At 43.7% G+C, this 15,930-nt stretch overlaps 1 pseudogene; it reads right to left on the bottom strand.

Annotated features, from left to right (window-relative positions):
• Window positions 1-14,509: 14,509 nt before the first annotated feature.
• LOC148138428 (U2 spliceosomal RNA) lies at window positions 14,510-14,686 on the bottom strand (annotated as a pseudogene).
• Window positions 14,687-15,930: the final 1,244 nt, after the last annotated feature.

Below are 15,930 nucleotides of genomic sequence, written 5' to 3'. Positions count from 1 at the left end.
GTCCTAACATCCTGCACACTCTGGAGGAGTGAGTCCCACAGATTTATGATCCATTGGGAAGTAATTCCTGCTCATCTCTGGTTTAAATCTGCCACCCCTTTATCCGAGAACTATAACCTCTCATTCCAGATTGTCCCTCTAAGGAAAGCATCCTCTCTACCTTGTCAAACTTCTTGCACAATCTGTGGAGACAGTGATGGAAAATGGCAGTTATTCAGTTATTTCCCATCAGTCTTTATTGTGAAAAATACAACACCCACGGCTGTACTCCAGAGGAGGCAATGGCCTAGTGGTATTATCGCTGGACGGTTTATATGGAGACCTAGAGAATGTTCTGAGGACCTGGGTTTGAATACTGCCATGGCAGGCAGTGGAATGGAATTCAATAAAATGTCTGAAATTTAGAATGTAATAGTAACCATGAATTAATTGTTGAGGAAAAACTATCCACAATAAAGACTGATGTAAAAAACGTATAACTGCCATTTTCCATCATAGGCGGCACGGTGGCTCAGTGAGTAGTACTGCTGTTTCACAGCACAACGGACTCAGGATCGATTCCAGCCTCGGGCTACTGTCTGTGTGGAGTTTGCGCATTCTCGCTGTGTCTGCATGGATTTCCTCTGGGTGCTCTGGTTTCCTCCCACCATCCAAAAGTTGTGCAAGTTAAGTGAATCGGCCATGCCAAATTGCCCATAGTGTTTGGTGCATTAGTCAGGGTTAAATATAGGGTCTGGATGGGTTACTCTTCGGAGGGTCAGTGTGAACATGTTGGACCGAAGAGCCAGTTTCCATACTGGAGGGAATCTAATCTAATCACTGTCTCCGCATATTGTGAAGGAAGTTTGATGAGGTAGAGAGGACATTTTCACTGATGTACTTTAGGGAAGGAAGCTGCCATCCTTACCTGGTTTGGCCGTGTAACCCCACACCCACAGCAATGTGGTTATCTCTGAACTGCCCTGGTTGTAGGTATGTCGACTGAGCGGGGAAGTTGACTTGCAGACGTATGATCCCTTGTCTGAGTGACATCTTCATCGCTTTGGAGTGTCCTGTGAAGCGCTGTTTTACTGTTGGTGCTCTGATCTGCCTGCTGGGCAATTAGGGATAGGAAATATATGCTGCCAAGCCAGTGATGTCCTCATCACTGAATTTGGTAAATTATACATTTACTATCACATGCACCATTTCACATGTTCCACTTCATCCACCACGCTTGTTACATCACCAAAGAATTCCAGTAGATTTGTCAAACACGACCTTCCCTTCCTGAATTCATGCTGCATCTGCCTGATGAAATTCTTTCCATCCAGAAGTCACACTCTTCCCATTTTTAATGATCGCCTCCAGCATTTCCCTGATGTCAGATTTAAGCTAACTGGTCAATTGCCTGCACTATTAAATAGTGGTGTGATATTCGCTGACTTCCAGTTCGCTGGGATCTGCCCGGAGTCCACTGAATTTGGTAAATTATACATCTACTATCACATGCACCATTTCTTTCAGTTCCTTAGGATGCATTCCTGCTTCATAGGAACAGAAGCAGGAGTAGGCAAGTTTGTCCGTCGAGCCTGTTCCACCATTCATTAAGATTGTGGCTGATCTATCCATTGTCTCAGCTCTCTTACCTGTATTATCCCTATAACCCTTACCGTGCAAAATCTTATCCAACTGTGTCTTGAATAGATTTAATGAAGCTGCTTCTACCGCTTCCTTGGCAGAGAATTCCCTAGATTCACTCTTATCTGGGAAAAGCAGTTCCTACTTATCTCTGTCCTAAATCTATCTAACTCCCCCTTCCGTAATCCTGAGGCTCTGACCCCTCGTCCTAGTCTCACCCGCCAGTGGAAACAGCTTGCCTGCCTCTATCGTATCTATCTCTTTCATAATGTTACATTTCTATAAGATCCCCTCTCATTCTTCTAAATTCTAGTGAGTACAGTCCCAGACGGCACAACCTCTCTTCATAGGGTAACCCCCTCATCTTCAGAATAAAAGGCGAACCTCCTCAGCACCGCATCCAAAGCCAGGATATTTTTTCTCAAGCAAGAGATTGGAACTGCACACAATACTCGAGGTGTAGTCTCACCAACATTTTGGACAATTGCAGCATAACCTCCCTGCTCTTAATTTCAGTTCCTCCACCAATGAAAGCCAATATTCCATATGCCTTCCTGATTACCTGTGGTACCTGCAAATCAACTTTTAGCGATTCATGTACAAGCACTCCTAAGTTCCTCTGCACAACAGAATGCTGTAAACGTTAAACATTTAAATAATATTCTGACCTACCAACTTTACTTTCAAAGTGGATAACCTCACATTTACCAACATTGCATTCCATCTGGCAGATGCTTGCTCACTCGCTTAACCGATTGAAATCTCTCTCTGCAGACTCTCCACATCCTCCACAGTTTTCCTTTCCACTCAATTTACTGTCATCAGCAAACATGGATATAATACATTCGGTCTCCTCTTCCAAATCATTTATATATATCACGAATAGCTGCATTCCCAACACAGAGCCCTGTGGCATCCCGCTCACCAGTGATCTTCAAACACAGAAACACCCATTTATCCCAACTTTCTGCTGTCTATTGGTTAACCAGTCCATACGAGCGCATTCCCACAAATCCATCCATTCTTATCTCATGGAAGAGTCTTTTATGCGGCTGCTTATTGAATTTCTTCTGCAAATCCAAGTATACAACATTCACATGTTCCACTTCATCCACCACGCTTGTTACATCACCAAAGAATTCCAGTAGATTTGTCAAACACGACCTTCCCTTCCTGAATCCATGCTGCATCTGCCTGATGAAATTCTTTCCATCCAGAAGTCACACTCTTCCCATTTTTAATGATCGCCTCCAGCATTTCCCTGATGTCAGATTTAAGCTAACTGGTCAATTGCCTGCACTATTAAATAGTGGTGTGATATTCGCTGACTTCCAGTTCGCTGGGATCTGCCCGGAGTCCACTGAATTTGGTAAATTATACATCTACTATCACATGCACCATTTCTTTCAGTTCCTTAGGATGCATTCCAACACGACCAGGGCAGTTATCTATTTTAGATCCTCACCATAGCTCAACACTACCTCGTTAGTGATAATAATTGAATTGAGCTCCTCATTTCCCATCGCATCCTTAACATCAATCTTTGCAATGTCAGACGCATCTTCCAGTGTGAAGACTTACACAAAATAAATTTCAAGGCCTCGGCTGTTTCATCACGACCTAATAATAATTCCCCTTTCTCATCCTGCAAGACAACTACGAGCACTTTAGCCACCTTTTTCCGTGTTAGATAGTTATAAAAGCTTGTCTTAGAGGTTTTTATATTCTGTGCTAGTTTCCGTTCATAATCAATCATTCCTTTCTTTATTGCATACTTTGTGTTTCTTTGTTGCTTTTCAATATTTACCCAATCTTCTTGTTCCCACTGCCAGTGGATACTTTCTAAGCCTGAGCTTTTATTTGGATGCCTTCCTTTATTCTCTTGGTTATCCAAGGCTGACTCTTCCTACCCTTGCTCTCGTTGTTTTTGACAGGTATATACTTTCCATGAGCACTGTGAAAAATCTCTTTGAAAGTCCCCCACTGTTCCTCAACTGTCCCCTGTCTAATTTAGTCAACTCTTTCCTCAACCCATTATAGACTCCCTTGTTTAAGCATAACACCCTGGTTTTAGATGATACTATATCACTCTCCATTTGTATCCGATATTCGATCATACTGTGATCACTCTTTCTGAGAGGATCTTTAACTGCGTTAACTTTATCTGGCTCCTTACACAGGAACATATCTAAGATTGCACGCTCCCTTGTAGGTTCTGTAACATGCTGTTCAAGTAACTTATCATGAATGAGTTCTATGAACTCCTCTTCAAGTCTGCCCCTTCTGCCTTGATCCATCCAATCAAAGTCCTCACTGCCCTTCCATTCTAACATGCGTCAGATGTTCCTTGATTGATCCCCTGTGCCGTGGTGGCAATATAATTGGGTGGAGAAAGTGAGGACTGCAGATGCTGGAGATCAGAGCTGAAAATGTGTTGCTGGAAAAGCGCAGCAGGTCAGGCAGCATCCAAGGAGCAGGAAAATCGATGTTTCGGGCATGAGCCCTTCTTCAGGCGAAACGTCGATTCTCCTGCTCCTTGGATGCTGCCTGACCTGCTGCGCTTTTCCAGCAACACATTTTCACTAATATTATTGGGTGGCCTTGAGACTCCTCCCACCAGTCACTTCTTCCCCTTACTGATAATGTTTTGGGGATTCAACAATCCAAACCTCCTATGATAATGGCTTCTCATCATGTTTTAGAGTATTGTGAACTCAACAGTTAAAATTTCCCTACTATACTGTAATGGTTGACTGTGTCCCTTTCCTTTGGTAGGCGGCGACCGGAAATCTCAGTGGATGTCTGGTTATATTAGAATTGTAGGAAATGTCTGGGGCCATACATGTGTTTTGCTCCCAGGCCTCGGGCGAAGCTATTTGTTTCCTTCGATAAGACTGTCTGCGCCGACTGTAGACCTTATTGACTGCCTCCTATCCTATCAATATACTTCTTTACCGATTAACAAGAGAATGTAAATACCAACAATGACGACAATTCAGGATCTTATTAGTTACTTGCTTTCCTATTAACATAAGATAACGTGAATAATCCAGTCACAGTCTCATGTGAACAATTCAGTCTTTTCACAGGAAGATAGCAATCCCGAGTCACTGGAAGCTTGAGAAATTCCAGGTTTGATAATGTAATAGTGATTAATCATGTGATGCTAAGAAATGTGCATCAGTCCCACGCAAATGAGATAGAAAGTGTACTGCATGCATGGAATGTTCAGAGATTCATCGAGAGGTTGCCTCTACAAGAAGGCGATGAGACTCATTTGGTGTCACCCAGAATCTCTCACCAGCTATCCAGAAATAAAGATTTGTTTCTCTTTCAACTGAAATTTGTATCGTCCAAAATTAAGAGTCTAATTACTATTCTTGATCTCCACCCAAATGGATTCAACATTTTGCTCCTTAGATCTCTCCTGATCACCCTAACATAATCCTTAATTCACAGCATGACCTCCACATTCATACAACTTTCTGCCTATCGTTCTGAATTATCTGATAGTCTTGGATATTTAATTCCCAGTCATCAGCACCCTGCAACCACATTTCTGTAACGGCAACTAAATCCTACCACTTTGTACTGATTTGCACAAAGTGATCATCGCCTTTGTTTCGAATACTGAATTTGGAATTTATTCCATTAATGAATGAAGGAAACAGAAACTCCCATCCATTGCCTGTGTCCCACCTCGTCAAAGAGCACAATTAAAATTGTCAAACATAACCTGTCCTTGGAGAAAGTGAGGACTGCAGATGTTGGAGAGTCAGAATCCTAAAGTGTGGCACTGGAAAAGCGCCATCCGAAGAGCAAGAGAGTCGACATTTCGGGCATCAGCCCTACATCAGCAATTTTGACTGTCTAGTATTGTCTGTTTTTTTTTCGAACTGCATAATTAACTTATCTTGTATTATAGCCTCCATCAGGTTTCTTACTGTTGATGTCAAACCAAAAGGTCTGAATTTTATTGGGTTATCCATTTCCCCTTTCTTGAACAATGGTTTAACATTTGCAATCTTCCAGACCCCAGGATGAATCCTGTGTTCAGAGATACCTGGAAAGTGTCTGACATCAACTGTCTGCAAGTGTCTCCCTTACCTCCCTCAGCAAGGGGATGGGTGGGTCACATCGGGACTCAGAGACTTCTCTACCTGGAGTACTGCCTGCCTTTTAGCACCTCTTCATTATTGTTCACTGTACTGCTCAGAAGATCAACACTAACTCAGTAACGACAGAAGTGAACATTCATTCAATGCCTTTGCTGTACCCTCAGCTTCAGTGAGCAGCTCACCCTGCTTGTTCCTTTTGGGCCCCACTCTATTCTTCAATGATCTTTTATGATTAATGTGTTAATGTACGATTACAAGTGAAAGCTCATTGATTAACATTTTCTGAAGGATTATTCCCAAGTGCAGTGGTCAGTCAAGATGGAGAGTGAGAATAGCAGGGAGGGCTGTGATATATCTGGATGAACAATGATGGTTCGAGTGTCTACATTCTATGGAAGATCTGCATTATGTGGAGGTACTGTTTTGATGATGGATGTATGTTAGTCTGATAGGAAGGTTATGATTTTTATTGTTGGGATAAGTGTAAGGGTCTGTTAGTAAGATAGGTCTGTCCTTCCCATTAACTGCACCAGTTTGAGAATTTACGTCATGCGATGTGTCTTTAATCATTTAAATGATGGCATGAACTTGACTTTGATTAAATGCAGAAAGTGAATCTGTTTATGGTGGTGAAGTAGTGCGAGACACTGAATTGGTTTATTGTTACATTACACAGTTGTAAGCTGTACAGACAGTGGCAAAGTAATATTAAAACTGGGCTACTCCTGTGAGCTCGATATTAATGTTCTATGGGTGTGGGTTCAATTCCACCGTGGCATGTACTGAAAGATAAATTCCATTCCTACTTAGAATTGAAATGCTCATCCATGTCTCCATAAGCCCATATTAGCGAATTTTGAGAAGATTTGGCTCAGGTTGAGGTTCTGGATGTAGGTTTGCTCGCTGAGCGAGAAGGTTCGTTTTCATCATTTCATCACCATATTAGGTAATGTCTTCCGTGAGTCTCCAGATGAAGCAGTATTGATGATTCCTGCTTCCTATTTATATGTTTGAGTTTCTTTGTGTTGGGGATGTCATTTCCTATGGTGATGTCATTTTCTGTTCTCTTTCTCAAGGAGAGGTAGATCAGGTCCAAGTCAATGTGTTTGTTGATAAAGGTCCGATTGAAATGCCATGCTTCTCGGAATTTTCGTGCATATTTCTGTTTGTCTTGTCCGACGATGGATGTGTGGTTCCACGTGTGGATGATAGAAGCAATCACCCCACCACCCACAAACTAAGCTGCATCAGAATCTTATTCCAATGAGCCACCACACACTGCAAAACAGAGAAACTACACACAGAAGAGGAAAATCACCTATACAGTGTATTCATAGAGTCATAGAGATGTACAACATGGAAACAGACCCTTCGGTCCAACCTGTCCATGCCGACCAGGTATCCCAACTCAATATAGTCCCACCTGCCAGCACACAGCCCTTATCCCTCCAAACCCTTCCTATTCATATACCCATCCAAATGCCTCTTAAATGTTACAATTATACCAGCCTCCACCACATCCTCTGGCAGCTCATTCCAAACACGTACCACCCTCTGCGTGAAAACGTTGCCCCTTAGGTCTCTTTTATATCTTTCCCCTTTCACCCTAAACCTATACCCTCTAGTTCTGGACACCCCGACCCCAGCGAAAAGACTTTGCCTATTTATGCTATCCATGATTTGAGTGGGAGCAGCGTCGAAGTAAAAGCGAACCCGGGAGACTACAGCAAAGAAAGAGCAGGAGCAGCAGAGGAAGTGACGGCAAGCAGAGGGGCAGCCGGGAAGGAAAAGTGAGTATAAATACTCACCCCTTGACACGAACGGTCATTTGAGTAGGAGCAGCGTCGAAGTAAAAGCGAACCCGGGAGACTACAGCAAAGGTAAGACAGTTTGTTTTAAATTTGCTTACCTGTAGTGGGCAGCGGTGTGTTTTTTTACTCTCTCTCCACAGAAAGAGCGGGAGCAGCAGAGGAAGTGACGGCAAGCAGAGGGGCAGCCGGGAAGGAAAAGTGAGTATAAATACTCACCCCTTGACACGAACGGTCATTTGAGTGGGAGCAGCGTCGAAGTAAAAGTGAACCCGGGAGACTACAGCAAAGGTAAGACAGTTTGTTTTAAAATTGCTTACCTGTAGCGGGCAGCGGTGTGTTTTTTTTACTCTCTCTCCACAGAAAGAGCGGGAGCAGCAGAGGAAGTGATGGCAAGCAGACGGGCAGCCGGGAAGGAAAAGTAAGTATATAAGTCAGGAAGGCGGCTAAACCCGAGATTCTACACCTATAGTATCTCCCACCCACCCTCCTCCTTTAACCTTCTTAACTACTCTGCTTTTTCTTTTAAGGTAAGGATTTTCATTTCTTTACCAGGGACTAGTTAAAAATTTACTTCATTTTTTTTGTGTGTATACATCAAGTCCTTATTTAGGGTAAAAAAAAACTATAGCAGAGAGGTATCAGAAAGTATTCTAACTCATACTTGTACAAAGTAAGTAATTAACTAACTAAGCAGAGATGGCTGGGTAGGTGATGTGCTGTTGCTGTATGATGTGGGAGCTGGCTGATCCCATTGTGAACGGCAGTGACCACATCTGCAGCAAGTGTTGGTTGCTGGAAGAACTCCGGATCAGAGTTGATGATCTGGAATCTGAGCTTCAAACACTGTGGCACATCCGGGAGGGGGAGAGTTACCTGGATGCTTTGTTTCAGGAGGCAGGCACACCTGGGAGATTAAGTAATTCACATTCAGCCAGTGATCAGGCACAAAAGAGTGTGACTGTAAGTGAGGCAGGTAGGGGGAACCGGAGTTCAGGAGTGGAGGAGCCTCAGACCTTGACCTTGTCCAACAGGTACGAGATACTTGCTCCCTGTTCGGATGAGGAAAAGGGCTCTGGACAGGATTAGCCAACTGACCAAGGCACCATGGTGCAGAAGGCCATTCAAGAGGGGGGAGCTAATAGACAAGTAGTGGTTATAGGGGATTCTATAATTAGGGGGACAGATAGTATCCTTTGCAAGCCGGATCGGGAGTCTCGCATGGTGTTGCCTGCCCGGTGCCAGGGTGCGAGACATCTCCGACCGGCTTGAAAGGATATTGGAGCGGGAGGGGGAGGATCCAGTTGTTGTGGTCCACGTTGGTACCAACAACATAGGCAAGACCAGGGTGGAGGACCTGTTTGGGCATTACGAAGCACTAGGCAGGAAATTGAAGCACAGGTCCTCAAGGGTCATAATCTCCGGATTACTGCCCGAGCCACGTGCCAATTGGCATAGGGACAAGAAAATTAGGCAAGTAAACACGTGGCTAAGGGATTGGTGTGGGAAAGAGGGATTCCACTTCATGGGGCATTGGCATCAGTTTTGGAACAGGGGGGATCTGTACCGTTGGGACGATCTCCACCTGAACCGATCAGGTACCAATGTTCCAGCGAAGAGGATAAATAGGGTGGTCAGTAGGACTTTAAACTTCTGAGTTGGGGGGAAGGGGAAGTGAAAGCGACAGGGAGTATGGAGGTAAATGGCAAGATAAGCAGCAGGATAGCATGTTTCCAGACGGATTTAAAATTGAGGCAGACTGAGAATGCAGTAAAAAGCAAGGATAACTTAGGACATATGACTTCCAACAACTCTAATGATAAGGAAGTTAGCATTAAGGCACTTTACCTGAATGCTCGTAGCATTCATAACAAAGCCGATGAACTAATGGCACAGATAATAGTGAATGATTATGATGTAGTATGCATCAGAGACTTGGTTACAGGGGGGTCAGGACTGGCAGTTAAACCTCCATGGTTTTTCAACTTATCGAAAAGACAGAGAGGTGGGCAGAGGGGGTGGGGTTGCCTTGTTAGTTAAGAACAAAATTAAATCTATGGTATAGAATGACATAGCGTCGGATGATGTGGAGTCTGTGTGGGTGGAATTGAGGAACCACAAAGGCACAAAAAACATAATTGGAATTGTGTATAGACCTCCTAACAGTTGTCAGGACCAGGGACGCAACATGTACCGGGAAATAGAGAAGGCATGTCAGAAAGGCAAGGTTACATTGATCATGGGAGACTTCAATCTGCAGGTGGACTGGGTAAATAATGTTGCTAGTGGATCTAAAGAAAGGGAATTCATGGAATGCTTACAGGATGGCTTTTTGGAACAGCTTGTCATGGAGCCCACAATAGAGCAGGCTATTCTGGACCGAGTGCTTTGCAATGAACCAGACTCTATAAAAGATCTTAAAGTAAGGGAGCCCTTAGGAAGTAGCGACCATAATATGGTAGAGTTCAGTCTGGAGTTTGAAAGGGAGAAGGCAAAATCGGATGTAATGGTGTTACAGTTGAATAAAGGTAATTATGAGGGCATGAGAGAAGAACTGACTAAAATAGACTGGAAGCAGAGGCTAATCGGGAAGACAGTAGAACAAAAATGGCAGGAGTTTGTAGGAATAATTGAGGACACTGTACAGAGGTTCATTCCCAAGAAAAGAAAGATTAACCGGGGAGGGACGAGACAACCTTGGCTGACAAAGGAAGTCAGGAAATGTATTAAAGAAGAAGAGAGATCCTATAAAGTGGCTAAGAACAGTGGGAAATCAGAAGATTGGGATGTATACAAAAGCAAACAGAGGACAACAAAGAGTGTAATAAGAAATGAGAGGATCAAATATGAAGGTAGGCTAGCCAGTAATATTAGAAATAATAGTAAAAGTTTCTTTCAGGACATAAGAAACAAACGACAGGCAAAAGTAGACATTGGGCCACTTGAGACTGATGCAGGAAGCCTAGTGATGGGAGATAAGGAAATAGCAGGAGAACTTAACAAGTACTTTGCATCAGTTTTCACAGTGGAAGACATGAGTAATATCCCAAAAATTAAAGGCTGCCACGGGGCTGAGTTGAGTATGGTTGCCATTACGAAAGACATAGTGCTAGAAAAGTTTAAAAAGTCTTAAAATTGATAAATCTCCTGGCCCCGATGGGATACACCCTAGAGTTCTGAGAGAGGTGGCAGAGGAAATAGCAGAGGCATTGGTTGAGATCTTTCAAGAGTCACTGGAGTCAGGAAAGGTCCCGGATGATTGGAAGATGGCTCTTGTAACCCCCTTGTTCAAGAAAGGATCAAGGCAAAAGATGGAAAATTATAGGCCAATCAGCTTAACCTCGGTTGTTGGTAAAATTCTAGAATCCATCATTAAGGACGAGGTTTCTAAATTCTTGGAAGAGCAGAGTCTGATGAGAACAAGTCAACATGGATTTAGTAAAGGGAGGTCACGCCTGACAAACCTGTTGGAATTTTTTGAAGAGGTAACAAGTAGGTTAGACCAGGGAAACCCAGTGGATGTGGTCTATCTAGACTTTCAAAAGGCCTTTGATAAGGTGCCACACGGGAGGCTGCTGAGCAAGGTGAGGGCCCATGGTGTTCGAGGTGACCTGCTGGGATGGATTGAGGATTGGCTGTCTAACAGAAGGCAGAGAGTTGGGATAAAAGGTTCTTTTTCAGAATGGCAGCCGGTGACGAGCGGTGTCCCGCAGGGTTCGGTGCTGGGGCCACAGCTGTTCGCATTATATATTAATGATTTGCATGAGGGAACCGGGACATTCTAGCGAAGTTTGCCGGTGAAACGAAGTTAGGTGGACAGACAGGTAGTACTGAGGAAGTGGGGAGGCTACAGAAGGATCTAGACAGGTTGGGAGAGTGGTCCAGGAAATGGCTGATGGAATTTAACGTGAGCAAGTGCGAGGTCTTGCACTTTGGCAAAAAGAATAAAAGCATAGACTACTTTCTAAATGGTGAGAAAATGAATAAAGCCAAAGCACAAAGGGATCTGGGAGTGCTAGTCGAGGATTCTCTAAAGGTAAACATGCAGGTTGAGTCCGTGATTAAGAAAGCGAATGCAATGTTGTCTCTTATCTCAAGAGGGTTGGAATATAAAAGCAGAGATGTACTACTAAGACTTTATAAAGCTCTGGTTAGGCCCCATTTGGAGTACTGTGTCCAGTTTTGGTCCCCACACCTCAGGAAGGACATACTGGCACTGGAACGTGTCCAGCGGAGATTCACACGGATGATCCCTGGAATGACAGGTCTAACATATGAGGGACGGCTGAGGATACTGGGATTGTATTCGTTGGAGTTTAGAAGATTAAGGGGAGACTTATGATCAGGCAGGTGGGGATATACACAGTAAACACTTTAGATTGTATTAGTTTCCCTACAGTGTGGAAACAGGCTCTTTGGCTCAACTAGTTCACACTGACCCTCCGAAGAATGACCCATTCCACCTAACTAATGCACCAAACTCTACAGGCAATTTAGCATGGCCAATTCACCGGACCTGCACGTGTTTGGAGTGTGAGAGGAAACCCACGCAGACACGGGGAGAACGTGCAAACTCCACAAAGATAGTTACCAGAGGCTGGAATCGAACCCGGGTCCCTGGTACTATGACGGCAGCAGTGCTAACCACTCAACCAACGGCTCATGGAAATTACATCAATATATTTTTGAAGTGAGATAGATAGGCGGTAAATATAAAAAGTAATTGATCGGGAGCAATGGGATAAGAGTGCAAACTAGAGTCGAAATCACGAAGGAAGGTAAAATATTGTGGATGCTGCAGGAAGTGCTGTGGCATCTGAAGACACACACATTGGATTAAAATTTTGAGTTCAAATTAACTCAGAGTCAGGTGACCTTGAAATTATATATCTGCTTCTCTGTTCAGAGAGGGTATGTTCGGTTTAGAAGGATAGACTAAAACAATGGGCAGACTGTAAGAATCAGAGATGGGGGGATCCTTTGTTGAACACACTGAATTGTTAACATTTAATGTGGAATGCTGTATAATTCGAAAGTTGCACTTAGATCATTGTGGCTTTTAATGTGTTAATCAGTGCCCGGTTAATACGTCTGCACACTTTTACGATTTCAGTTCCTATTACACTTCCACACACAAATTTCAACTCCAGATAGATATTTGTTTCTTGCAAACAATATAATTCTTCAATTTGTGGATAACAATCAAAGGAAAGATTTAACTCCAAACAAAAGTTTGAGAAAAGTTTTATACTACATCCCTGCTTGCATTTTCCTGATCTGATCTCGATTCTGGGAGCACTGAGATGACGTCCAGGAGGAATTACAATCTCTTCAGGACTTTTCCTGGTGTCCATGGCACTGACAGATCACCTGATGAATACAACAACCATGTCACTGGATGATTTCTCGTCTATGTTTTCGATGAGGTTTCTGCCCACCATTCCAGTAAATACATTCACCTCTGTCTTCATTAATTTAGTAACTGGCAGTTCCAGCTGGTTGATGGTCACTTGCTCCATATCCCACCATTCCTTGCACATCCAACTTCTTATGGGGCTAAAAGCCCCTGAAACACCCATATCAAATCTGCTTCCATTACCACCCCTTACATTACTTTCCACACACCTACCACTCTCTGTGGAAAGAAAACTTGCCCCCACATCTTGTATGAACTTTCCCAATTTCACCTTCAATGTACACTTCTTATTAATAGACATTTCCATTCTAATGTAGACATTGTAGTGTTCTTAGAGTAATAATATACTTTGTGGACAGGTAATTCTACATCTTGATGCAGTGCTTTTATGTAACTCTGGCTCAATTCCCCAGCTCCGCAAAGTATCTATTGGACTGGTTAATGTGTGAACTGGATCTCGGAGTAATACGCCTCTGACTTGATCATTCATGATACCACACACAATTGTGTCCTACATCAGTGAATATGTAACCTGATGCAGCTCACAGGCCTTTGAACTGAGAAAATAAAGCCTTCACAAACACATCTTTCCATTCTGGTTGCCCTTGCACTCTGATGAAAAAAAATCTTAAAGATTTACAAGAATGTTGCCATGGTTGGAGAGTTTGAGTTACAGGGAGAGGCTGAACAGTCTGGGGCTGTTTTCCCTGGAACGTCGGAAGCTGAAGGGTGACCATCGAGAGATTTATAAAATCATGAGGGGCATGGGTAGGATAAATAGACAAGTTCTTTGCCCTGGGGTGGGGGAATCCAGAACTAAAGGTCATAGATCTTAACATGAGAGGGTGAAAAAGTAAACGGGATGTAAGGGGCAACTTTTTCATGCAGAGGGTGGTGCGTGTATGGAATGACATGCCAGAGTAGGTAGTGGAGGAATTTAAATTAAACTAAAGTACAGTATTTTAAAAGCATCTGGATGGCTATATGAACAGGAAGGGTTTAGAAGGATATGGGCCAATGCTGGTTAATGGGACTAGATGATATTAGGATATCTGGTTGGCATGGACGAGTTGGACTGAAGGGTCAGTTTCTGTGCTGCGCATCTCTCTGACTTTGTGCCCTAAATACATCAGATCTTTGTCCTCTTCACATTGTTCTCAAAATCTCTCATTTAATACATCAAAGTGATTCTCATCATCATCAACATTCGAACTGTTGATTACATCAATAGCTTCATCTTCTCCAACTTGTTTTCTGAATGCCGTTTGACAGTAGGTAGAGCTGGTGGGCAACTTTGTTTTACTTTTGTTGTTCGGAATTGGAGTTGGTGGGAAGGGGCGGTGTGTACCAAGGATAAAGTGACAACAATGACAGCGAGTGCTGAATATACAGAAAGACACAGATGAATCGGATTGTAGAACAAGTTGATTTGCACGAAGGCAAGTCTGACTTGAAAAGCCAAATGCTGTCCATACTCGGAACATAAGAAATAAGGCAAAAATATAACAAAAAGCGAATACACAAAGCTGCTTTTCAGAATTTTGAATGAGGTGTACACCATTCCCAGAAACACTGCAATATTAGGACGATGGGCGAAGTTAGTGGAGCAAACTCTTAACACAACTCCTTCCTGCAAAGCTCAGATTAATATTCAGTCCCTAAGTCAGGGACATATCAGATATTAAAACTGACAAGAACAGATTTTTTCTTTATTTCAAAAATATACTTTATTCATAAAATAATTTGATGGTCTGTACAGTTGGTCATGCCATGCATACGTGAACATGTGCATACAGAAATCAGAATTTATCATTTTTATATAAATTTTCAATCACAAATCCATATATTTAGCTGAGGCGTCAGCGGAGCCCAAATGATTGTGTGGGCCCCCTGTTCTTCTCAACTGTTAAATGGTGGTCTTTCCCCACCACGCCTTGGTGACAGCTGCCCCAAGCTTCAGGGCATCCCTCAACACGTACTCCTGGACCTTGGAATGTGCCAGTCTGCAACACTCAGTCGGGGTCAACTCCTTCAGCTGGAAGATCAACAGGTTTCGGACCGCCCAGAGAGCGTCCTTCACCGAATTGATGATCCTCCACATGTTCGTCTCGGTGTGCGTCCCGGGGAACAGGCTGTAGAGCATGGAGTCCCGCGTCATGGCGCTGCTCGGGACGAACCTTGACAAACATCACTGCATTCCTCTTCAGACTTCTTCTGCGTAGGCACATTCCAGAAGGAGGTGTGTGACAGTTTAGTCCCCCCGGCAGCCGCTTCGAGGGCAGCGTGCAGTGCGGCTGAGAGTCCGGGCGTGCATAAAAGATCTCACAGGCAGAACCCTTCTCACCACCAGCCAAGCCATGTCTTGGTGCTTGTTGGGAAGTTCTGGCGACGAGGCATTCTGCCAAATGGCTTTGAAAGTCTGCTCAGGGAACCGCTCGATATGAAATGCCCTCTCCTTTTCCTGAAGTATCTCATAGATACTACGTGCTGATCACTTCCTGATGGACATGTAGTCAAAGGTGTTTTTCTTCATAAACTTCTCCGCGAAGGATAGTTGATACAGAACGGTCCATATACTCGGAGAATTCCGCAGCTGCGCGATCAGGCCCATCCTTCGCATCATCGGAGACAGGTAGACCTCAGTACACAGTGACACTTGGTGTTTGCGTACCGGGGATCCACACACAGCTTGATGCAGCCACACACAAAGGTGGCCATCAGTGTGACGGTGGCATTGGGTGTGTTTTCACCTTTTGCCCAGATCTTTATACATCGAGTCCCTTCGGACGCGGTCCATCTTTGATCTCCACATAAACTGGATGATGGCCCGGTGACTGCAGCGGCACAGATTCTGGGAATAGGCTAGACTTGTGCCACGTATAACAGTAATGACAATGCCTCAAACCTGATGACCAGGATTTTTCCCATGTAGCCTCCATCTGCCCAACCCTTTGCCTCACTTTGCTGA

Source organism: Chiloscyllium plagiosum, unplaced genomic scaffold (assembly GCF_037043375.1).
Source record: "Chiloscyllium plagiosum isolate Xiang-an unplaced genomic scaffold, Cpla_swu_hap1 HiC_scaffold_40, whole genome shotgun sequence".
Classification (NCBI taxonomy): Eukaryota; Metazoa; Chordata; class Chondrichthyes; order Orectolobiformes; family Hemiscylliidae; genus Chiloscyllium; species Chiloscyllium plagiosum.
The sequence above is the reverse complement of the archived record's forward strand: the minus strand, read 5'-3'. Positions and strand labels throughout refer to the sequence as shown.